We start from the raw sequence: 26172 nt of genomic DNA, 5'->3' as shown, positions 1-26172 counted from the left end.
AGATAACATGGTGTTCTGGGTAGTATCAGGTCATGCAAGATGAGAGTTGGAGATGGTTTATTATGTCATTCAAATCCTATCACAGTTTTAATCTTCCTTTTGTTTCAAGCCTTTGTCGCTTTCACAAGTTGTTTGATTGCACTAGCTGTGTATCTTCAATCCAGATGTCTTTCACTTTTTGCTGTAATGATCTGATTGTGTAGCAGAGACGCAAAACACTTCAGCTACATTGCATCATCACACCACTTGAAGAACAAATTCTGGCAAATTGCTTTCCCTGCCTTCCATTTTGTAAATACAGCATGATGATGGGATCCCTACATACCCAGCTGTATGTAGGAGCCAAACCTATGATTGTTTCTGCCATCAATGAACAAACAGACTTTGTACATAAAGTAGACAGGCCCAATGTAACAATTGATTTTGAGAATCCTGCTGATTGTAAAAGTCACCCTAAATAGAAACTCTCTTCATTACCATCATTCTGTATTAACATGTTATGAGCAGTGCGATCCTATACCTGAGTCCTCAAAAGTGAGCCCCGTTTAGTTACTCACAAGTGTGTATGGGTTGCACCTAAGGATGATGTCTATCACAGGTAACTGATGTTAGAGCAACTTGAATTCTTCTGCCATCTACTTGCGATGCTACACTTTGCAGTCTTACAATTGCTGTTTATATTCTTTGAGTTGATCAGTTAAAGATGTTTTGGGTGTGGTATGATGGCTGTTGAGGCACTTGCTGGCTTTATGCCCCTCACATTAAGTAGCTTTTGGCCCTTTTCAGAAGGCACCTTAAACCACAGCTTTAATTCACCATGGTTAAAGTTGTGGTTTAAGGTGTCTTCTGAACAAGGTCGTTGACTTATTTCAAGAATCATAGAAAGCTTTTGTGGAGGAAAGGGGAATGGAATGGAACATGACATGTCAATGACCATGTGTTCACTGCTAAATAGTTAAACACAGTCTGGAACCCAATGTGCTATTGCTGCTAGTATGTAGACTTAGCACATAGCATTTATTTCCTTTTTTTCCCTTTGTGTCTTCTTCAACCACAAACTGCTGCAGGATGTTTTTACCTGTAAAAGATGTTGCTACCTTTCCCTGCTGCGGGGTGTGCAGTACACTTTTTACGCAAGGCTTTATTTTAGCAGCCCTTGTGATACTCCCTTTTGTCTTAAAACTTATTAAGAATCACCAACTTGAGCAGGAAGGGGGGTGTAGGAAGCTGGAGTATGTGTGAAAAGGTAGTGTTTAAAAAGGTAGGCATCCTGAGACCCCACCCTATCTGCAGTTAGTGTCCTAGAGCCAATTCACTTGCATAGGTAACTCTTTGGTATGAGCATTCATTCTTAGCAGATGTATGTTTACCAGCTTCGCTGAACAACACTGTGTTAAGAGTGAAGAGGGAACCCTTGGTGGTGATTATGGACTGTAAAGGCATGTATTAGAACAATCACTGGTGGTGATTCATCCTCCTCGCATTTGGACACAGTGTGCACATCTATCCCTATGGAAAAGCCAACATTCCATCACCACAAGGTGCCATCCTATCCCCAGTGCTTTTCAACATCTACATGAAACCGCTGGGAGAGATCATCTGGAGGCAAAGGGCGGGGTGCTATCAGTATGCTGATGACACCCAAATATATTTCTCTATGCCTTCGACAACAGCGTCAGCTAAGGATAGTGTGTCTCCTCTGAATGAATGCTTAGAGTCGGTAATGGGCTGGTTGAGGAAAAACAAACTGAAGCTGAATCCAGACAAGATGGAGGTGCTTACTGTCAAGGGCCCTAACCTGGGTTTGGAGGTGTGTCAATCTGTTCTGGATGGGGTTGCACTCCTGCTGAAAGACTGTGTTCGCAACTTGGGGGTGCTTCTGGATCCGTCACTGCAACTGACAGCCCAGATAGATGTGACGGCCAGGAGTGCTTACTATCAGCTTCAGCTGATACGCCAGCTGCGCCCCTTCCTAGAGTTGGAAGACCTAAAGACAGTGGTGCACATGCTGGTAACTTCGAGGCTTGACTTCTGCAATACGCTCTACATAGGGCTACCGTTGTGCCTAGTCCGGAAACTTCAACTAGTGCAAAATATGTCAGCCAGGTTGGTCACTGGTACAGCTAGGGGTGACCATATTACACCAACTTTAAAATTACTTCACTGGCTGCCAGTTAGTTTCCAGGTGAAATATAAAGTGTTGGTTATTACCTTTAAAGCCCTACATGGTTTGGGTCCAGGTTACCTGCGGGATCGCCTTCTCCCACACAATCCACACTACACATTCAGGTCCTCTGGGAAGGGTTTACTCCAGTTAGACACAACTAGGCTGGCAACTGTTACCCAGAGGACCTTTTCTTCTGCTGCCCCCAGACTGTGGAATGGCCTGCTGGAGGAGATTCATCAGCTTAATGCTCTCTCTGAGTTTAAGACAGCTGTAAAGACTAGTCTCTTCCAGCAGGCCTACCCAGATGAATTTTAAACCTAAAAATCTTAAGATGTTGTGATTGCTATTTTAATATTGTATTGGTTTTATATGCTCTTTTAACTAATTTTATGTTTTATATTTTATTTGATGTTGTTTCTCCCCTCGATCCGGAGTGAGAGGCCGGTAATAATTTATTTATTTATTTATTTAGAATATTTATATACCGCTCCCCATTGAAAAATTTCGGAGCGGTGTACAAGATAAAATGAAAATAAAAACAGAATAAAACAGTTAAAACAAAATTTAAAAAGAAGCAAAAAAACAACAAAGAAATCCAAGGCTGCATGTTAAAGAAAGGCTTCTTGGAATAATGATGTTTTCAGGAGGCGCTGAAAGGAGTACAAGGTTGGAGCCTGTCTAACCTCCAGAGGCAGGGAATTCCACAGGAGGGGCGCCACCACGCTGAAGGCTCTTCCCCTGGTGGATTCCAATCGGAGGATGGATCTAGGTGGAACCACCAGGAGCAGGCCCTCGGATGACCTCAGTGACCGGGCAGGTTGGTAAGAGAGAAGGCGCTCTCTCAGGTATCCTGGTCCCAAGTTGTTTAGGGCTTTGTATACAAGTACAAGAACCTTAAACCTGGCCCGGTAGCGAATAGGCAGCCAGTGCAGTTCCCTCAGCAGAGGAGTTACATGTTGGAAAGGGGCAGCTCCAGACAACAGCTGAGCTGCAGCATTCTGCACTAGCTCCAGCTTCCGGAGCAGCTTCAAGGGCAGCCCCACATAGAGCGCGTTGCAGTAATCCAATCTTGAGGTTACCAATGCCTGTACCACCGTGGTCAAGCTATCCCTGTCCAGGAGAGGCCGTAGTTAGCGAACCAACCGAAGATGGTAAAGGGCACTCTGAGCCGTGGCGGCTACTTGAGCCTCCAACGATAGAAATGGGTCTAAGAGTACCCCCAAACTACAAACCTGTTCTTTCAGAGGCAGAGCAACCCCATCCAGAACAGGCAATGAGCCTGTCTCCCGGACTCGGGAACCACTCACTCACAGGGCTTCCGTCTTGCCAGGATTCAGTCTCAGTTTATTGGCCCTCATCCAGCCCATTACTGAGTCTAGGCACTGGTCCAGGACTTGCACAGCCTCACCTGATTCAGTTGTCACAGGGAGATAGAGCTGCATGTCATCAGCGTATTGATGGCATTTAGCTCTAAATCCCCTAATGACCGCTCCCAACGGCTTCATATAGATGTTAAATAACATTGGGGACAAGATGGTGCCCTGCGGCACTCCATAGCTCAATTGCCAGGAGGCCGAGGACTGGTCACCCAATGCTACTCTCTGAAAATGACCCCATAGGTAGGACCGGAACCACTGTAAAACAGTGCCTCTGATGCCCATCCCACAGAGTCGATCCAGGAGGATACCATGGTCAATGGTATCAAAAGCCGCTGAGAGATCGAGCAGGATTAACAGGGTTGCATTCCCCCTGTCCCTCTCTCAATAAAGGTCATCCATCAGGGCGACCAAGGCTGATTCAGTCCCATAACCAGATCGTAAGGAAGAAATGGACCCAAGGATGGTTTTAAACCAGAGATGGGTAGAAGGTAGATTGGGATGTCCTGGTAGTTCTCTAGGTAATTTGTGAGTTATTTCCAATGATTTCTAACTCCTGATATTTTAGTGATAGCAAGTAAAATTGCAAGTTAAAAAAAAATTCCCCAACTCTGCTATGGCTGGTCTTGTGCTAATTGTCTAACTCTCAGTCCCAGTACTCCTCATCTGTAAAGTGGGAGTATTAATTGCTTGCCTTTGATTAGGTCTTTGTGTAGCTCTGTTGGCCAGTTTTAGAGTTTTGTGTTAGACTCCCTGCTAACTGAGATGTGGATTTGTATGTATTACTGTGTATGGTTTATAGGATGGAGTAGATCATTTACTCTTGCCTCTGAGCCACTATTTTGCTTCTAGTAGGGATATTTGAGCAATTTGTTTCCGTTAGTTTAGCCCCGACCAACTGTTGTTCCTGAATGCACTAAAAGACACCAATGTGCTGAGGGCAAAACCTGCCATCCACCGCCGACTGTGGCCTGCCCCTCGCCCCCACCGCCCTGCCTGTCATAATGACAGGCATTTTGATAGTAGATGTAACTGTGTACCTGTTAGTCTTTTCCGGCTCTGAGCTGAATGAAAAATGTGAGCAACTGTGATAAGCATTACTGATACTTCTTCTGCCCTGGCCACTTATCTTTTGTGCCTAGTGTGTACCTCCCTTGTGCCCCCTCTGTCAACAGAACTTATTGATGGTGGTGAAATATTTCTCTGTTCTGTTTGCAATCTCGGTGTAGGGCTTATTGCTTTAACAGCAACTTTGGGTAGTAACGGAGGCATTAAATCAGACATTTTCTATAAATAGGGTTGAAACATTTGCGATCATTACTACTGCAGGGAGAGCACATACATCTTGAGGAAGGTGCGGGTTGAGACTCTGTAGGCTGGCTTTTGTACTGTGCTGCACAACTCAGTGACTGATTAACGCTTGGCTCCGAGAAATGTTAATCACTCCATTCCCCAACCCCTTTCGTTGTAGAAGAACAGCGATGTTTTATGAATCTGTGTGTCTTTTTAGTGACCTCTACGTTTTCCAGCGCAGAGTTGCATTCCAAGGGCTTTCCCTAACGAAAGAGGTGACGTTTACAGCATTGATTTTTTTTATGGAACTAAATTTCCACTCTTAAAACAGATTTGTCAACCATGTCTATTTGAGCCATTGGCAAGAGAGATGCTTCATGTACTTTTCCTTCTTCTAAACTGCAAAGGTCAGTTGGAGACTTAATTCTGATTCCTGCCTTTGGAAAACTTCTCACGATGTGTTACAGTTCTTTTGAGCTTGGAGGTCTGGCGCTGAAAGTATTGGCTTGGCAATCTCATTTCCTTACTTGGGATGCTTGTAGAATCTCTTTGGCCCGCTGCATAATTTTGCTTTGCACCAAATGGAAGTGTTAATGTTTTGTCATCTGCAGAATAATGTCGTTGCTTGATATGATCCTTATGTTGTTTTGGGGATGCAAATTCCTTGCCAACTTAACGGGATTGTCCCAAATCCAGAGGCATTGATAAATGCATGTGCCTTCTCTGTTCACGTTGGTGAAGGAGGCAACTCTTGTAGACCCACTAGTGTCCCTTTCATTGAAATGAATTGTTTATCTGCTGCAAGTGAGAAGTTCTGAGTTGGCATTAGAGCCCCTATGCATACAGAAGTCTCTGTTCTGGGGAGATTGTTTGGAATGATGGCATAAAAATAGAGTAGACACAAAGCAGAGAACACGTGTGTTGTTGGAATTGTGTGTCATATATGCATGTGCATAAATTTGTACTCTATAAAAGCACAGAGTGCATTTTTTAATAGAGCATGCATAGATGCTCTATAAAAATGTCTGAAAGCACATGTATGCATTTGACAGATTTAGCTGAGCAGCCGTTGTTCTCGTTGGAGCAGTCGGATGGCTCTTGCGTCAGCGAGTTTCCAGTGCATTTGCCGAAAAAAACCCAAAACCATTGTTGCTCCTAATCCTTACAATCTGCATAAATGCTTGCTTGCAGGAGCCCACTGTTGGTTTAGGGCTACAGTTATGTGAAGAAGCCCAGACTCAAAGCTCTGGAGAAGACTCTTAGTCATGCTCTGGGGATGTACGGATTTGGTTAAAACTGTTCCGTCTGTGTTTCGTGGATTGTCGGGCATCTTTCGTTCCGTTGTCTGTTCATTGACAGAATTGGATTTTTAAATCAGAATTTTATTTATTTATTTATTTATTTATTACATTTTTATACCGCCCAATAGCCAGAGTTCTCTGGTTCACAAAAATTAAAAACATTCAAAGTATAAAACAACAGTATAATACCATAATATAAAATACAATATAAAATTTCATTCTATTTCCACCAAATTGCTTTACCACAATTGCATGCCAGTGATTATGTGCCCTTGCAGTAATGCACATGAACACTAATGCAAATGAGCACAAATCCCCACCCCCAGCAGTGAAAAACCAGCCTGCAGAACCCACATGAATCAAAAAAAGCTGGTCCACTGCAGAATCCACAGGTCTGATTAATAAAAATCTGGACTCATTTGAATCAGTTACAGATTTGTCTGACATCTCTACCATGTTCCTTGTATTAAAGTCAATGGGGACAAATAGTAACCCTCTCTCAGAAGCAAACCCTTAAGCAGTGGCCCTAAAATGTCTCCCTTGAGTTCTTGCTTGCTAAGAATGTGAACCGCCTAGAGAGCTTTGGCTATGGGGTGGTGTACAAATGCAATAATAATAATAAATAATAATAAGGATGCCTAGAAAATCATCATCATCTAGTTATGTAGCGCTTTATTGCAAAGTGCTGTACATCAAGTAAAGTAGTTAACAGTTTACAAAAGATACAATAAATGCAATAATCCTAATAGAAGACCTTAAGTGAATCAAAGACTATAACCATGAGAATATTCTACAATATACTAGATTCAAGTTTACAGCAGAACAGATAAGAAAACATATAACTTGGTTGGAATAATATCTCTCGCCCTGAAGCAGTGCCTCCCAAGCTCCACCCTTGCTTTTAAAGTCTCAACGTGTGGTGGTGGGAGGGAGCAGGTGGAATAGCCCACCCTCGATGGTACAGCATCCCACCTTGAAGCAGCACCTCCCAAACTGCAGCTTCAGCTATTTTAAGGTTCTTGCCTGGATTGCTAAGCACACAAGTATGGTTCCCCTTCTCTGCCATTTGCTTCTTCTAGGTGCCCCCCCCCCCAATTTGGCCACCTGTAAGACCAATAGGCTTTTCTTTTCTTTACAATAGTTCGAACAACTTATGAACTTTTATTATCTGGATAGCTAAAGCACTTTAGCACATGTTTTGCTAGTCATGGCCATAACAATGGTAATAGCACACAGGAATAGTAGTGATAAACATATATAGCCATGGATGGTAATTCCAGTTGAGTTATTCAGAAAACAACTGCTTTTGCCTCTACTCATAATTTAAATTTGAAAAGCGAGTTAATAAAAGACCCAAACTGCTTGGCAGAATCAAATGCCCTCTCTCATCTCTTTATTGCTCCTCATATGTACTCTTCTTCTTTACCTCTGTTGTACCTAATGGGGGAGATCTGGGATGTATATTCTCCATTAGTATCTGGTGTGGATCAGATGGGAGTGCAAATGCAAATATGCAGGGTGGAGCAGTCTTCTGCTGCACAAAGGAAATGTTGTTTTCTTTCTGTCTTCTCTCCCCCCACACTTCCCTTTTTAAATTTGAATAAATGGAAGAAGAGATCAAAGGCGGTTTTCTTGAAGCTTCGTTAGGGGATCATAATAAATTCATGACCCTCTCCACCCTGCCTCGCACTCTGCCTGTCTCTGACATGACACCTTTCAGCAGATATTTTTAGCTTTGATTTCTTTCCTTGTGCAAGATCGTGAATGGAACCACATCTTGGCAAATGAAGAGCCATTTCAGGAGCCGTTTCATTGCAAGCGGGGAGTGGTGGGGAGACCAAGAGGAACCCCATTGTGCATTTTAATGACACCCCCCCTTTGTAATAGACTAATCTTGTTTGTTGTCATTAGTGTTGCTGGAAAACGGGGTTAGCAGAGTCAGAGCTAGACAGGTATAAGCTGTCAAGGCTCCCTGTCTGTAGGGAAGCATCTGAAGTTGGGAAGATGTGAGCAGTGAAAGCAGAGGGGAAATGGTCAGCCAACTCCCCTATTTTTCTATTGGGGGTTTGAAATGTGAATCTTTGCTTTACGATGATGTAAATGTGAAGAGGCAGACCTGGGGATGCTAAGAGGGCATTGTTGGTTATTTCTGATGCTACTGTAGGGGGATGATGGATCTAAATGAACAATGGAAGCAATTAAAGTGCTCTAATTAGATGCACTATTGATCTGGCACCATTTCTGCTGGCAAGGGTTTCTGTCGATATTGGGTAGCATGGCACACAGCCAGGCACTCTGGGCTTCTACAGGGTTTATTTTTTCCTGGAGGAATCTTACAATAAAAAGAGAGTGATTATCCTTGAAATCTCATTTATTTAGCAAATGTATAAGCCACACCTTCATCCCTAAAGCATTTCAGGGCAGTGTACATTTTTTTAAAAAAAGAAGAACCAAGAATGGTACAATACAGGACAGTAACATAATCTGAACATCAAAAAGGAAATGTATGAGGCCTAGAACTATTCCAATTGGCTAAAAAGGTATAGACTTGTATCTAAAAAAATGTAAAAAGAAAACACGAAAGCTTGTTTTGAAATGCCTGTGCACCTAAAAAAAAAAAAGGCACTGCACAGTATCTTTTAAAAATGAGGGTTCTTTCATATTGTAGTATTGGAGATCAGCACAGGTATTTACATATGGCTGAATGTTTTTATTTAAAGTCTGTCTCAAATCTCCCCATCCTTTTTCCCTACCCCAAAGCAATCATTTGGGCATTGCTGGTGGCAACACAAAGCACGTTTAATAGGGAGTCACTGCCCTCTAACTCAGTAGAATCAGCAATGATGGGTGACTGGCTGAGACTGAATTCAGCTGAAGCAGAAGTGATGGTGGTGATTGGTTCTCCTTGATTGAGCAGATATGTAATTTGAGGATTCTCTTGGACTCTGATAAAGGAGGTGTTTCCAGAAGTGCATTTTATCATCTGCACATCGTTTGGTGGCTGCCACCTTTTCTGGAGCAGGGCAACTTGGCAACCATCATCTCTGTATTTGTCACAGCAGGAAATGACTCCTAAAATGTGTGCAGCTGACCACAAGCAATGTTAGATATAGGGATGGGTGAATGAGCAATATTCCAGATCGCGAGGATTCTCCGAAAATCGACTCGCTATTCATCTGATGTCTGATTCCTATCCTTGTTTGTTTTCACTGATCGCTCTGCTTGAACAGAAAAATTGCGCAAATCGAGCAGCGATCAAGCATGGCATTCATTCATATTCCCCAAATTTGTGCATATTTCTTCCATAGACTAAAGCAGTGGTGATTTGGAAATTTGCACAAATCAAACAGGGAAAATTGCACAAATTGAATGTGAGCACACATTCAACCATTTACAAATGTTTTCAGTGGATGCGTTCAGAGTTGTAAACAGGCCATATTCACATATTTTGCAAGCAAAAATGAAATTCTTATACATCCCTAGTTAGAGGCTCTTTTTTGATCAGGAATTGGAGAGCATGAACATGTGCATTGCAGCTGCATTGGCTGACTACCTCTTAGCTTGGTACTGGTTATTCCTGGTAAATTGGCACTGGGTACTTCTGGTACTGTAGGACACTACAGCACAATAATATTGTACTTGCCTCTTGCTTTGATATTTGTTTTTAGGCTACCCTGATAAAGGTGTACTATCAGATATTCTTCTATATATCCTTCAACATCTCAGTTAGCCCATCCCAGTAGTTGTATTGACATATTGTTCAGGGTTGGGACATATTTCCTATTTTGTTTTGACTACCTGTTAGCTTCTGGGCCCAATGAGGAGGGATATTTTTTACCTGTAAAGCCCTTAACAGTCTGGGTCCTGTGTCGGTTAGGGACTCTTCTTGTTAATACCTTCACAAGAGTAACATAGATAGATCCTTATCTTATCTTATGTAGTAGCTTGAGGCACAAGGTCTTTACTGTGGGGGTTGTTTTTATGTGCATTTGAAAGTATATAATGCAAGGATCAGGCTGTCCTTTTTGGAGTGGTAAGAATTCATAGGAAGATAGTTATATACAGAGTTAAACCATTTGTTCCATCTATCTCAATCTTGTCAACACTGACTGGCAGTATCTCTTCTGGGTTTTAGACAAGTACCTTTCCCAGACCTACCTGGAGATACTGAGGTTTGAACTTCGCACCTTTTGCATACAGAGCATATGTCCTATATAACTTGGTGCCTTCCAGAAGTTTTGGACTACAATTCCCATAAATCCTGACCATTGGCCATTTTGGCTTGGGTTTGTGGGAGCTTTAATCCAAAATACCTGAAGAGCACCAGGTTGCCTGTCTCTGCTCTACACAAAGCTATGAAACCCTTTGTTTTTAGGAAAAGAAAATTAAAAATTAAAATGTTGACAGTATTAGTTTCATTTTCTAAAATGTTTGTGGCATGGATTTAAGGGTAAATGTTTTATTGAGATCTGTACCCTGAGCAACCTTGGTTCAATTCCGAACAACACCAGAGCAAACCTTCTAATAAATAAACACAGAGAATTTATGAAGACATGGATGAAGCTGGGGAAGCCATTTCTAGAGTCTTCTCACTACGTATATGCCTGCCAGCTATGCTCCAAACACAGTGAAGCATGAAGTGTGTGTGTCGGGGTGGGGGTGGGTGGTATTGACTGTGGCCTATATACTAAAAGGGCCATATCCTGAAATATTCCAAATGATCTCATTTTTACCAGGGCTGGGCAGGAAATTAGTTTGGTGTTGTTTTCCCCAGGGGAGAGAGAGCGATTTAATTTGAAAATTTTAAAAGCGTTCTTTTTGTCAGATTTTCCACTATGTTTGAGAGCGTTCAGTGAAGGCTTAGGAGCCGATGCAGCAGACCCAAACACTTCTTCAGACTTGCCCAGACCAAAAATACCACAGAGTTTATGGAACTCTCTCATGCTCCTGGTCAAAATGCTTTGGTTTTCCATTATAGAACCATAGAATAGTAGAGTTGGAAAGCCATCAAATCCAACCCCTTGCTCAATGCAGGAACCCACCTTAAAGCATCCCTGACACGTGGCTGTCCAGCTGCCTCTTGAAGGCCTCTAGTGTGGGAGAGCCCACAACCTCCCTAGGTCATTGGTTCCATTGTCATTTTTCCTAATGTCCAGACAAAATATGGCTTCCTGTAACTTGAGGCCATTATTCCATGTCCTGCACACGGGGATGACTGAGAAGAGATGAAATGGCATTGTCTACACAGCAGTGACAAAGTTTCGTGAGAAATGTGTGTTTATGGTGAAATTTTCGTTTTGAACGACATTGATTTCATCTAAGTTTTTATAAATTAGTAGCTTTAGTTATTCCACTGTTTTCCTGCTACATTGCACTTGCAAAATGTGGCACACAAGTGCTGTAGCTCCATGTAAACTGCCAGAGAGCTTTGGCTATGGGGCGGTATGTAAATTTAATAAAATAAATAAATGTTTGAATTTTTTTTTCTGTCCCAGGAAAAGGTCAACTAGTATCTTGTTAAATCCTGTAATTTCCCCACAATTGGAAATCTTCAGTGACCTCACTTTTGCTAGCTAGCTACTGTAGAGAATTGTCTCCAGAACAGGTCATAATTTCTCAGGATTTTCCAGGAAGAAGTAACTGGGCACCCAAATGCTGGTGATCTTATTAATGAACAGCTAAAATTTGTAGGCAGTATAGATTTTCTGTGTCCAGCTCTTCCTTGAGGCCTGATTATCAGACTGTGATGTGATCAAGTCACCAGCTTGCTTGGTTAGCTGTAGCTTGGTAAATAGTTATTGTCACATAAACATGTATACCACGACATATTCAAATTGGCCGTAATAGAAATCACCCTGTAGAGACTTCCCCCCTTGTTCTTCATGTCAAAAAAAGTAATATCTGAATCAGACCTTGGTGAAAACAGGCAGGATGTCAGAGGTTTAGGAGAAAGTGTACCCTTTAGGGGCTTTTAAAAGCATTCTTTATTGCAGGGATACAGTGCACTCCTGCTTTATTGATGCCCGAATAGTAAAGAACTGGGCAAAATGTAGGTTTTGCTGCAAATACAATAGCTGGAGGGTTCAGTTCTGTTTTCTTTTTTTGTGAATCAGATGCCTACTTGTTGTGGGGCTTTGCCATGTGCTGTGGATGGCTGCTGCGCCATCCATTTAGAGCTGTCAAGGGAGGCTTTTGAGCAGCCAGTGCTCATTAAGGAGGTGCCTGATTCCTGCAGTTAATGATCTAAACAAAAGGTCTAGGTGAAAACAATTTAGGATCACCTGGGTGCATAAAAACATAAGAAGAGACCTGCTGGATCAGAGCATAGGCCCACCTAGTTCAGCATTCTGTTCCCATTGTGGCCGATCAGATGTCAAGAGAAAGACCACAACAGGGCATACCCAGCATTGTTGATTTGTTTTTAAAAAAGAAAAGAATGAATAACCTCTAAAGTTCCCTTGGGTGTTCGGGATTGTGTCAACATACTTGAGGAATAATCCTCTGACTTTCCTTCTAGTACACTGCTCAGGGATAGAGTCTCTGTCTGCATCACATAAACTCATGGAAGGCAAACAGTAGAGGCTGTGTTTTCGTTGCTGGGCCTATCCAGAAATCTGGTGTAATGGAATGAGGTTTTATTTGATATGTCACTCCCTTTCATTTCTCTCTAATGCTTTAGTGGATAATACTGATGTGTCCATCTGTCGTCAGGCCTACAAATGCATGTTTGCAAATTGGAGTAAAATGAGTACCCCCACAGAACAATATTTTTACTGCTGAGTTCTGTGAGTTGTATATTAGTATTTTGCCAACAGGGCATGGATGTGATCACTCATTCAGCAAGGGTGCCAGGCTCTGACAGCATTTGGGTAGATCATGGTAGGCAGGCACGTACTAGCTCCTCATCCTTAAGCTCTGCTGCTGTTATTGTCCAAATAGCAGATATGGCCCTCCAATTGCGAGTTTGATTGTTCTTTGGGATAGGCCTCCTAATGCGCTGGTCGCCAGGGGTTCAATACTCCACCATCCCCTGTGCTTGCAGACCCAGGGAGGTAACAAAACCAGAGTGGGAGCTGAAGCCCATGGTTTGCCATAATACATAGTTGATTGACTGTGTTCAGCTTGGAGGATCACAAGCTGTACGGGTGTCCTTTGGGGGGAAAGAAATGCATTTGTGTGTTCTGAAGTTCTTTTGACTCTTCTCTGCTGGAATTGTCAAAATGGCTCACCGCAATTGCGACGTGGAGGGAAGCAAATACTGATAGGGTGACTTGTCTCTGACCCCCTCATTCCACCGTGTTGCTGCATCCTCTTCTGTCTTTTGATCCTCATGCTCCTTTCCTCCTTCTCCGTGTTTCAAAAACTTCTTTGATCATCCTGTGCTTGTACTCCTTCGAAGCTTCAGTTTCATGAGGGTGGGAGCTGCAATGAAATCAAAAATTCCACAGCAGAGGCACAACAAAAATATTTGGGTTTCTCTATCACTTGGCCTCTTTGGGAAGTGAGGCTCAAGGGAGACAATTAGCCCAGGCTATTAGCCAGCCTGTGCCTCTGACTGAGACAGTAAGTCTCCCTCAACAGGAACAGTGATGGAAGAGAGTAGTCTACAAAGTACAGTAGCATTGGAAGGTATCTGGTACAGTGTTAATTGCAGGTGTATGTGATGAAGAGCAGCTTGTTTTCCCACTCTTAACGAGATGGGGAAGGGTGATAGGAAGAGCCTTTAATCTCCTTCACAAAGTCCCAGGAGCTATTCCATGATTGGTGTATCACTGTAATACACCAAGAGGAAGATGGCATCCCAGTTTCCACCCTGAGTCACTTCACGCATGATATTAATCGTACATGGTGATAACAGGGAAAACCTGAGTACTGAATGATGCGTACTTTCCCCAACACACATATTTGAAGAAAAATGTGTGTTTATGTGCATTTATTTATTAAAATATTCCTTGGCCGCCTTTCAGGGCAAAAGCCCTCCCAAGGTGGCTTACAGCCGACACAGATATTACATGCATATGTAACCTGTCATAAGCACATAAATGCGTGTTTTTTTTCTTATTCTTGTACAGGCCTGGAGTTAGGATATCATCAGTGCACATAAAAAATCACATTGATGGCAGTGGCTCGTTCTCCCATTGGCTGGTTTGGTTGCTTTAAATCAGTGGTTCTCAACCTTCCTAATGCCGCGACCCTTTAATACAGTTCCTCATGTTGTGGTGACCCCCAACCATAAAATTATTTTCGTTCTTCTCTATACGATCCATTGTCATGGGATGGTTTGCTAATGAAAATAATACATAACAACAGCTTTAATAATACAAAAGATGATACATGACATAGTTCAGTCAATACAGTTTCCTAAGACCATCGGAAACTAGTTCAGAACTTGTTTCAGTTAGAGAAGCATCTTGATCATCTCCCACTGACCTAGTTCTGACAAATCTCTTCATAAAATCTCCTTCCCTCAGATGATATCCATGGATGTTGCGCTGACATTTCCTTCTAGGATGTGTCATCTGCTCTTCATGAGAGGAAAGGTTGGTCCATATTCCGCACACACCACTCTTGTACAGACTCTGCGGACTCTTTTATGTCAAGGTCAGCTCCAGGGCTATTTCTACCTTGTGTGGAAATTCCATTAAAAGTCCAGGGTCTTCCGCTGTATACTCAGAACCACATCTGGGTATTTTCCGATCAGTCTCACCCTAAACTAAACCCACTCAAAAGAAGACCCTCCACTGTACTCTGTATATTGTCTTACTACTGATACGCATGTGGATTTAGGAGTTGAAAGGCAGGTATAACTGGCTTTCTCAGCAGTTCAGCATAACTTTAAACAGGTTGTTTCTAGGAGCTCACACCTGGGCAGCTGCCTACCCCCTATGGCCTCATAAAGATTGCTTTAGTTTTTCCGTATGTAATTCTTGAATTGAGCAAACCGCAGGTTAGTTACTCTCCTTCCCGCCCCCTCCTCTAGAGGAATGTGCATATCTCACAAACAAGGAACTTGCTCTGCCAGATGCAAATCGCAGCAGGTGCTGCTTTTAAAACACAGCACAATCTTGCATAAGCATATTGGTTGCCACACAGTTGCTTTCCAGTGGGCTTCTTTATTTTATTGGGTATGAGACTGCAAGGCTTTGAGCCCACTTCAGCCCTCATTGGACACATTTGCCCTGCTAAAGTACCTTTCATGAATCCATAACCAAGACAGTGTTTGAAAAGGGACCTTCGCAAGCCTTTTTCTGAGTGTTCGTGACTCCGGTTTGAATCGCTAGGGATGATCAAATCCCTTTGGAGACGGATGGAATTGAACTTGACTCATATATGCTTCCACTTTCCCCAGGAATGAAGTCACAAAAGATAATAGTGGAACTGGCTCATCAGGTATATACACTTTGGTTGCATCACTTTTCCATACCGGTGTAAACAGATCTGTGTCACTTTACTGTACCGTGCATTGTTTTTGCACTGGTTGTGCAGTAATGCACACCTTGAGTGCAGGCAGAGACGGCTGTGCTGGTGTCTCCTCCATGGCAGGTGTTTGGAGTAGAATCATCTTGCTGCTCCATGTCATTCCTGCTTCAAGAGGTAAGGTACCTAGAGACTCCTTCCCTTGCTTCCTAATGTCTCTGGAGAGGCCACCAGTGAGGGAGGAAGCAGCAGCCAGGCACCTCTCCACCGTGCCTGGGTCCAGCTCCAGCTGAGAGCACCCTCCCTCCTGCTGTCACCTGTAACTGCTGAACTTTCCAACTAAGATTGTAGTGCCTGAATTTGCTTTCCTTTTCCCCCTCCTCCTCCTCCCTCCCAATCCCCTTTCTTTTTGTGTCATGTCTTTTAGATTGTAAGCCTGTGGGCAGGGACTGTCAAGAAATACCTTTGTAAGCCGCCATGAGAGCCTTTTTTGGCTGAATGGCGGCATAAAAATCCTTAAATAATAATAATAATAATAATAATAATAATAATAATAATAATGTCTCAGCAATGAAAGCAGGAAGAACTGATAAGGTTGTAAGTGAAGGTATTTGATCTTTTAAACTGCGGACACAGAAATATAAATAACATTCCGTATGATACCTCCGCCATTCTGTTATTCATTTATCACTCACCTTTGATGAAAGGTGGCTAACAACAACTGCATTAAAAACAACCCAACAGATGTAAGTAAAACAGCAATAAAAACTTAAAGCAGCAATCAGAACAATGCATTAGTCACAGCACAAGATGAATAAAGTGTACTCTATCATCCAGTGGCCATGTATTACTTTTTACCAGATGATAAAAAATCCATGCGAAACCTCAGTCTGTCAGGGACGATGAGCAGGACAGAAGGAACATACAGGAGAAGGTGGTCCTTAAGGTAACCAGTGCAGAGGGGACAATGCTGGAGTTATGTGCTCCATCCTACCTAAAACTACATTTCCTATGATTGGTTGCTGAGTTGAGCCAATAGATGATGCAGTGTCCGTCACTCCTTGCAACAACAAACTTAATTGGTGAGTGCTGACAGGATTGCAGCCAAAACAAGGCCACTGAGGAACCACATGGAGGCTTCAGCCTGCTCAGGAGAGCCCCAGGGTTTGCAGAAGGGGTGCACCCCACTTAAGTAGCCCAATGAGCACAGAGCAGGCCACAGATAGTTGGGTATGTGTGTGGAATGGAGTTAGAAATGTTGCTATAATGTATTACTTGCCCTTGCAATGTATGTTGCTATGTTTTTAGAATACAGTTGGCAGGCTTTGTTTGTCCAAGAGAACTGGAATATCAGGAATTGCTGGGCTTGCCGATCAGATAATGACTTCTACTGCACCTGCCCTGAGCTCTTGTCAATTCTTGGCTACCCTGAAGGCATTTTTCTTCACTGTTTTAACATACTGGCATTTATAGTCAGGGTGATGTTCTGGAATTCTGTGCAAGCATAGAATTTGGTGTTTAGCAGAAATTTCAGTGTCCTGAGTAGCTAAGCTTTTTTTATTTTTACAGCAGACTTCTAGTCCCTACAACCGCAAAAATGTTTCAGTTATACTGATTGAAATATACTTCCAGTGCTTGACCTTCAGAGGCTTGGGAGCAGGGGTTCAAGGGTAGGCATGGCTGGGCACCTGACGAGGGCCCACGACCCAGCAGGGGCCCACTGGCAAGAGCTTCCTGGAGTGGCTCCTCCTCACCATTCCAACTTTCCTGTTCACTTCCCTCTCGCTCTGTCAAAGACAGTGGTGGTGAGAAGGAGGAGCAGTAGATGACATTGCCTACATGCTCAAGGATCTGGCTGTCATGCAAGCAAGTGGGAGCAATGATAAGAAAGAAAAGTGGGAGCAATAGCAGTTGGTGACAATGGCAATGGAACAGGTAGACTCATGGAGGGAGGGGGGCATTGATGGTTTTTTGCCCAAAGGTCAGGGTGGGCAATTTGTGGCCATCTAAATATTGTTGGACTGCGACTCCCATCAGCACTAGCCAGCAGAGCCAATGGTGAGGGATGATAGAAATTGCAGTCCCACAACATCTGGAGGTCTACAGGTTGCCCACTCCTGAGTTAGAGTAATAAAGAGGAAGGAAGGCCAAACTGTTGTGTGGACAGGAGTGGCTGTGCAAGAAATCTTTAGAAGAAGGCAAATTATTATTATTATTATTATTATTATTATTATTATTATTATTATTATTATTATTATTTATTTATATAGCACCATCAGTGTACATGGTGCTGTACAGAGTAAAACAGTAAATAGCAAGACCCTGCCGCATAGGCTTACAATCTAATAAAATCATAGTAAAACAATAAGGAGGGGAAGAGAATGCAAAGTGATCATGATTGCACTGGGGGAGGGTTGAAAGCTGAAAAGCTGTTTTCCTTAAGGGGGTGGGGGTGGGGCTTATACATTTATCTTTTTATATGTTTTCTTGTAAGAATGCATGACCAGCAAAAGCCTGATCTTTGCTTGGCAACAGCAATTGTTGGTTTATGTACCATTGTACTTGAGATGTCATCTAAAATTAACCTTTCAAGCTAAAGTCTATGCTTTTCTGGTCTTTTGTAAATCTACCCAATGTCACTCATTATTTTGTTGTTTTTTGTTGTTAAAAGTTGATTTCTGACTTTTCCATTTTAATTTTTTTTGGCAAGAAGTTTGATTGCAATTTCTTGATTTCTCCTGCCGCTCTAACTTGTTCCCAGTAGTGATTTTGGAGAAATCTGCAACAGAATCAAATGAGTTTGGATTACTGTGTATCTGACCCATGGATTCCACAGTAGACTGGCTTTCCCCAAGTAGCATGGATTCCGTGAACTTGTGGGCCTTTTTAAAAAAAATATCCATAATTTTACACAAATTTAGTCGTAGGGGAAAAAAACATAAAATAAAGAAATGCCACCTGCAAATATGCATTTTCCCTATAGGCTAAAGCATGAAAATGCACATTTGATGGGGGGTGGGATTTGTGTATTGGCTCAAGTGTGGATTTCCTCAAGCGCAGTGGGGAAAAGTCAATGAGGATATGGCGGAACGAAAGGCACCTAACAATCCACGAAGTGCAGATGGGATAGATTTTACATAACTACTCACCAACTCTATTTTGTGTTTTCACTTAATGCACATTGCTTGTTAGTTCAATTCTTATGGAAAGTGGGAGAGGGGGAGAAGAGACACAGAGAGGAGGAAAAGGCAAGGCAGAAGAAGGGGGGATAGAGAGGACAGGAAAGGGAATTGGCTTGTGTGGTATGCTCCAGTTGCACAGGTTCCCCCCCCCCCCCAAATAGTCCTGTGACACTCATTTTAGAACTGCGCAAGCAGAATTTGGATAGCTAACAGGATGCAGTAATTCTTTCTGGCCTTTTGTAAATGCTCTTCTTTCATTCCATGAAATACAGGCTAGTGTGAAAAGCAGGCCATTCTGGGGTTCTATCTGTATTGTTTCAGTCAGGTTAAACTCATACAGGTTGTAAATAAAAGTGTAAGCAATGCTGGGAGGCTCAAGAACAAAACGGCATTCATTGTGGCTCCTGCACCAGGAGCTGTCATGACCCCGCAGGCCAAATGCTGCCTTCCAGAACACTTGGGTGACCACATTGTCTCCCCTGGAACAGCAGTGGTGAAGTTAAAGTATATAATGAGAAGATAATGGCACACAGGACAGATGGCCCGAAAATTAGAGTGTGATTAACAATGTACTGCGCAGGCCAAAAAAGTATCCATTTCATTTGTTGAGAGATGATTACTACAGCCAGTCCTGGGGAAATAGTTATATACTTGTATCATTTTCATAAGTGCATGTCTGAGGCCGAATCAGAGAGCCCATTGGCAGCCTGAAGAAAGTTCTGTTTTTTACCTTCGTTCACCTTTTGTCAATGCCACGTTGGATATTTTTTTTAACACATCCAGCCATGATTCTAGAGCATTTGCAAAGCTGTAGGAAATACACAGTGGTTCCATTCACAGCCTTCAAATTGTTGTGGGGATGCTGGTGTTTCATCAAGGTTTCCTGTAAACAATGTATGAAATGGCCTATTCTCAACCTGGGGCCTTCCAGAGGATTTTGGACCTCATCCTCCAACATCCCCAGCCATTGGCCATGCTGGCTGGGACTGATGAGAGCTGTAAACAGCAGCATGGCACCATGTCAGGAAAAGCTGTATGAAGTGTGGGTAACAGCTGTGCTTGGAAAACCAGATGGGCAATGTCTTTCTTCCAGTGCATGTACATGGGTGTCTTTAGCAGGGGTCTCCAACCTTTTTGGGATGGTGGGCCCATTTGGAATTTTGAGAGAATGTTGTATGTGCTCTCACAAAATGGCTGCCATGGCGGCGTTAGCCAGTCATAAAATGGCTGCCATCATAGGCATAGCCTAGCATGGCGAAATGCTCATTTCCCAGAAATCAAACTACTGATATTAAAAGAAAATGGATTTGCCCAAGAACCTAAGTAAAAGGCAGAGCTGGGGATCTGAGCACTGAAGCACAGAACCTCCTTTCTGAATCCAAATAAAGATGATATGATGGTACTGGAGGGCAGCAATTTGTTTTGCAGCATGCCAGTGTCCTAATTAAAAATGAAATGGTTTTTAAAAAATTCTTAAGAAATAAGATAAGAAGCAGGAGGAGCCTGGCAAGTGTCAGTAGAGATGTCCAGGCACATTGGTGCCCATGGACACCTCACTGGACACCACAGGCCTTGATACATGTTTACTGCAAAGAACTCTGGAGTACCCAGTAAATGTGATTGCTCATAGTGGATAGAACTGCTTGTGGTGTTCAGTTATCAGAAGAAAACCCTGGACTTGTAAAGAATTGGGAAGCATCTTAACAGTGACAACCTGTACATAGGATGTAATTCTGATGTGCCTGTGTGTGTTTTAAAAAAACTTCCAACCTCTCTCTTGTTTTCTCTCCTGTAGTCTCCAAACAGTGCTTGAACGGAGATAAAATTGTCCAGGACAGCAGCTGGGGACTGGGTGAGTTTTCTCGAAGTGTTTAATTTTCCTTCCACTTCTTTGAATGGAAACGAAACCAAAATTATATATAAAGATTGAATGGTCTTACTATCCTATTTAAAATTTAAGCAACCAGCTCATGGTGTACTTGTTTCCTGGTAACTTCGTCTGAAGCACAGTTTATGCAGCAAAACACATTTGTAGTGTGTATGAATATCAAGGGTACACTGGTATTTCCCTACATTAAACATGTAAAGCAGGGCTTTTGCAACATGTGGTCCCTACTGCCCACCACTGCCCCTCAAAATTGCTTCTTCTTTTTTTTTAAAGTAGTCTAGATTGGCCAGTTTGACCTCTTTTTACCCTTTTGGCACTCCATGGCTGCTTTGGATGCCTGTATTTTTTAAACAACAATTGCTATGGGGCAGGGGAGGTATGTGCATGTGCATAAACATGTCCCCTGGACTCCCATAGTTGCCCTCCCTTGATGCACAGTTCTTTAAATACTTATAGCGAGGCCTGTGCTGGTAAGGGATCAGAGAGCCATTTCTTAGATTTGGACTGTTACATTTTTTTTTGGAATTCTGTTTTCTCTCCCCCTCTGTGTGTGTGTTTTAATTGCCTTCATCTTATTGTGTACATTCTGAATTACTGCCATAAATCCTGAACAACCAGTACACCTTCATTCTATTCCATGCACAGCTAACATTTGTTTAGTCACGGTACCTCTTGTGCCTTTGATCTGCTGCTGTCACAAGGAGAAAGCAGATAGGCACCGGCAGGCAGCTGAGCACATGGGCTTGGACAGAGCTTTATGTGGAAGTTGTGTTTTTCATGATGTATAGTGTGTTCTGCAGCTAACTTGCAAAGTGTGAAGGACAGATGCACGCCCTTAAATACCCATATATTCGCATGCCTGGGAACACTGATGTGCATGTATCGTTGGGTTTGAACCTCTTTCAGCCTGTGGGCTGAATTCAATTTTGGAGAAGCTCCTGGGGGGGGGCATGTTCCAGCGGGGTGAGCAAAAAGGGCCAGGGCCAAAAGCAAAAGTAGGGGGGAAATACTGAAAATACAGAAACTACCAGTGCATTTTAGGCTAAAGGGGAAAACTGCACAAAAGCCAGGAACTGCCTGATTGAGGAAAGAGGGTGGGCCAGGGAAAGGAGGTGGGGCTCTCTAGGGAATTTCAGGTGGGCCAGGTGCAACACCCGTATGTAGTGTGAGTGCGGAGCTGTCTATATGGCTTAATTGCCCCATGGTGGTTGCGCAGTGGCGCTATGCCGGTTATACGATGTAGATGCCAACCCGGAGCCACCATGGAGAAATTATTGAAGCTGCACCGTAAAAAATTAGGAGACTTACCCTGACTTTTCTCTTTGGAATGAGGTAACCATGGTCCTTCCACCTCACTGCAGCATTGAGCCAGGGATGGTCTGTGATGAATGGTGGCCGTTGATTGGTTTCCAGAAGCCTGGGAAGAGGGGGCGGCTGCTGCAATACCCAGATGGCCAGAATACCCCACGTTCCCTGCTGGTGTGTGGATTTCCCATCACCACCCCTCAGCAGTGATATCGCAGGGTTTCAGGGGGAAGGAGCAGTGAAGCAACACCGTGTTTAAAGGCGTGGAGGTCATGTGTTTTGTGTGGGGAAAACACTACTTGATGCATAAAGTGTGGAGCTGTTTATTGATAGAACCTTTCCCCCCTCAAATCTACAGACCAGCTCTTCATTGAGGACACTGGGATCTTCCCATGTGACCTGCAGATACTGCTCAGGTCTGCCTAGGTCCTGGCACTTGGATCTTCTGCGGGGAATACTTGCTTGATGATGCTATCATGCATCAATAGTTGCAGTTCAGATGAAACAAAACCTGGCAAAATTCCTTTCTGTGCGACGGGGTTTGTGCCTCACTCCAGGAAGGTCCTATGGTATGTGTGTGCAAATTAATTACTGCGGTCTCGTCAGGGCAAATAAATATCATGCAAGTGACACAAGGGGAATCCATATCTTTGAGGTGAGCTATAAATGGGTCACTGGCATGGGAGAAGATAAAACGCATGTATGCGCCTCAGGGGTTGTAGATTTTTCTCTCTGAGCAGGTTGGCTTGTAAATTTTTATAAGCAATTTCTGCTCAGTAATTCCAAGGGGCTTGCCTTGTATTATTGCCAGGCTTAGAGGGCATGCTTTAGTTCTATATTTTTGCTCCCTCAACTCCTCCATTGCAGATAATGATTATTACCATGCCTTCTTCAGGACAGAGGGAAAGATGGACAGAATGAAAACAAGGCAGTAGCATCAATCTTATTCTTCCTTGTTGTATGTTGAGCCACATGCCTGTCTGCTAAAAATTATTTCTAGGCCACCTTTAAGGGTGGAAGCCTCTCACTGTGACATACGAAAAAAATCTACACAAAGTGGATACATCAGCAATCAATAAAAACATATTCAATAAGAACCCATAAGAGCAGATTACCAATTGAAATCAATAAAAACCAACAGCCCAGACTTGGGGAAAGCCAGCAAAAACGGGGGTAGGGGTGGGGTCTTCAGAACCTTCACCTGCAAAGGAGGGGCCTGACAATCCCTATGATGGAAGTTGATTCAGAGGTGTGGGGCTACCATTGAGAAGATCTTCTCCCTTGTACTCGGCAGACTAACTGCACTCCACGGTGGACAAGTGAGACAAGAGAGGCAGCTGGACAACCATCTGTCAGGGATGCTTTCGGGTGGATTCCTGCACTGAGCAGGGGGTTGGACTCGATGGCCTTGTAGGCCCCTTCCAACTCTGCTATTCTATGATTCTATGAAAGGCCTCTATTGATGACCTCAAAACGTGGGCAGGCTGGTATAGGAGATGACTGAAGTTGGGTCCAAAGAAAAAAATAGGTTTGTGGAAACTGATTAGAAACAATGTACCAAATTCAAGTGGAGCTCTGCCTGTTGAAATAAACCCATGTGTCCATAGAAAATATATTTAATCATAAAACAAATATGTGCACTTAAAATTTGAACAGAATAGTCCACAAACATACAACAAACAATAATCCCAACTAAATTTCAATCCACAAGGTCTTCATCCGTGGGGAAAAATATATATACAAATTTTTAAAAACTTTTTTTTGCCCCAAATACATGAATTTCCAATAGGACCAAAATTTGGCTCCTATAAATCTTTGAAGATGTACCAGAAAAGACGGGGGACTTGGTGTTCCTTCCTCTCTCAAAGAAACTTGACTCCCAAGTTGTATCTGAAGCATAAATAATGTTTTTAGTTCATGCAGGCTTGTAAAAAGCACTGCCATCAAAAGTGTATGCATGATAAGGTTACCCCCCCACTACCCTTCATTTAAAAAAAAAAGAAAAAAAAAGACTCTTTTTCTTCCTAAAAATCTCTTTCATCCACTCTGGTTGTATCTGTCCAGACAAAGTATATTTTGAGGTATCTGGCAAAACAAGCGAAAGGGAGAGACAGATATTTCACTCGACAGTTCTCGAAAATTCTTACCACTTTCCTTTTTTGCTATTGGCTAATTTATGCTAGTCCTCACTGATTTTTACCTGTATTTAATTTCTTGACAATACATTGCAAGGATAGTCAAAGGTGAACAAATAAGGGACAAGGTCTTTGACCCCCATCTCTTTGATGCTTCCGAGCTTTGGTTCAATCCCACACATGGTAAGAACCCAGTAATTGCATTTTGAAAACTGTGTCTTGCCTCTGACCTGTTATGAGACCTCTTCTGCTAAAGGTTAAGACAGAGATTTAGGACTCTACGCATCAGTGATCCTATCCGGAGAGTGACAAAGCTGAACTAAAGTAATGGGAGTGCATTTAATTTCATACGTGACATTTCTACTTTCACCTGCAGGCAGCTCACCATTCCTACAAATGCTTTGGTTCTTGTTTGTCTGCTGCTGAACATCTAGCTGCCGGCTTCAATATTTCTGGCAATGTTGTTGATGATAAAATTCCATAACTCGGTCTAGAAAGGTCTCGGGGGGAATTGCCATATGTCAATAAACACATAGACAAGGATGATCCAGTGGACATTGTTTACTTGGACTTCCAAAAGTCCTTTTGATAAAATCCCTCACCAGAGACTCCTGAGCATACTTTGCAGTCATGGAATAAGAGGAGAGGTCCTCTTATGGATCAGTAACTGGTTAAAGAACAGAAAGCAGAGAGTAGAAATAAGTGGTAAATTCTCCCAATGGAGGCAAATAAATAGTGGGGTCCCACAGGGATCTAAATTGGGAACAATTCTTTTCAAATTGCTCATAAATGATCTGGAATTAGGAGTGAACGGTGAAGTGGCCAAGTTTGCAGATGGCACCCAATTATTTAAGGTGGTTAAAACCAAAAGGGATTGTGAGGGGTTCCAAAAGGATCTCTCCAAGCTGGCAGAGCGGGCATCCAAATGGCAGATGCAGTTCAATGGAAGTAAGTGTAAAATGGTGCACATTGGGACAAGAAATCCCAACTTCAAGTATAACCTGATGGCATCGGAGCTGGCAGTGACCGACCAAGAAAGAGATCTTGGGTTGTGGTGAACAGTTGGATGGAAATGTCAATCCATTATGCAGCCACTGTAAAGAAGGTAAACTCCATGTTAGGCATTATTAGAAAAGGAATTAAGAATAAAACTGCCAGTTTCATACTGCCTTTATACAAATCTATGGTGCGACTACACTTAGAATACTGTGTACAGTTCTGGTCACCACACCTAAAAAAAGATATTGCAGAGCTGGATAAAGTGCAGAAAAGGGCAGCTAAAATGATCAAGGAGCTGGATCATCTCCCCTATCAGGGTAGTTTACAACAGCTGGGATTGTTTAGCTTGTGAAAAAGGAGGGTAAGTGGAGATATGATAGAGGTGTACAAAATTATGCATGGTGTGGAGAATGTGGATAGGGAGACATTTTTCTCCCTCTCTCAAAATAGTAGAACCAGGGATCAACCCATGAAGCTGATAGGTGGGAGATTCAGGGAAGATGAAGTACTTCTTCACACAGTGCATATGGAATTCATTACAAGATGTGATGATGGCCACCAATTTGGATGACTTTAAAAAGGGGGTTGGAACATGGAGGAGAAGGCTATCAATGGCTACTAGTCCTGATGGCTATGTGCTACCTCTAGCATCAGAGGCAATACGCCTATATGCACCAGTTGCTGGGGAACATAGGTGGGAGGGTGCTATTGCACCATGTCTTGCTTGTGGGTCCCTGGTTAAAAGCTGGTTGGCCACTGTGTGAATAGAATGCTGGACTAGATGTACTCTGGGTCTGATCCAGCATGGGACTTCTTATGTCATGTTGATTCTAACAGGGTGGCTCTTAACTGTCTCCTGGGGTGGCTTTCTCCCAGCTGGACTCACTTCCTCTATCGGAGCCCATGCCCACCTGGGAGAAAAATCTCATTGGAGAGCAGGATTGCAAAATGCCAGTGGGGATTCTGCACTCCTTACCTGTATGTCGCCTTTTGCTCTTAAAATTGGACAGACACACCTGATGTATATGTGCTTCTGGCAGATCAGGGCTCAAACATGCAGATCTGCTAAAGTGAAGTCTGGTCTAATGGAAGTTCTAAGCTTACATGTC

At 42.9% G+C, this 26172-nt stretch overlaps 1 protein-coding gene across 2 annotated transcripts in view; it reads left to right on the top strand.

The window, feature by feature from the left end:
- Positions 1–26172, top strand: part of EPB41L1 (erythrocyte membrane protein band 4.1 like 1) — a 209528-nt gene that overhangs the window by 3708 nt on the left and 179648 nt on the right. For both annotated transcript variants that reach the window (XM_063145358.1, XM_063145366.1), the window contains exon 2: positions 20532–20588. The gene's annotated coding sequence lies outside the window, so the exon portion shown is untranslated. The remainder of the gene's footprint in view (positions 1–20531; positions 20589–26172) is intronic.

Source organism: Elgaria multicarinata, chromosome 1 (assembly GCF_023053635.1).
Source record: "Elgaria multicarinata webbii isolate HBS135686 ecotype San Diego chromosome 1, rElgMul1.1.pri, whole genome shotgun sequence".
Lineage (NCBI taxonomy): Eukaryota > Metazoa > Chordata > Lepidosauria > Squamata > Anguidae > Elgaria > Elgaria multicarinata.
Note: the sequence above shows the minus strand (reverse complement) of the source record. Positions and strands in the feature narration are given on the sequence as shown.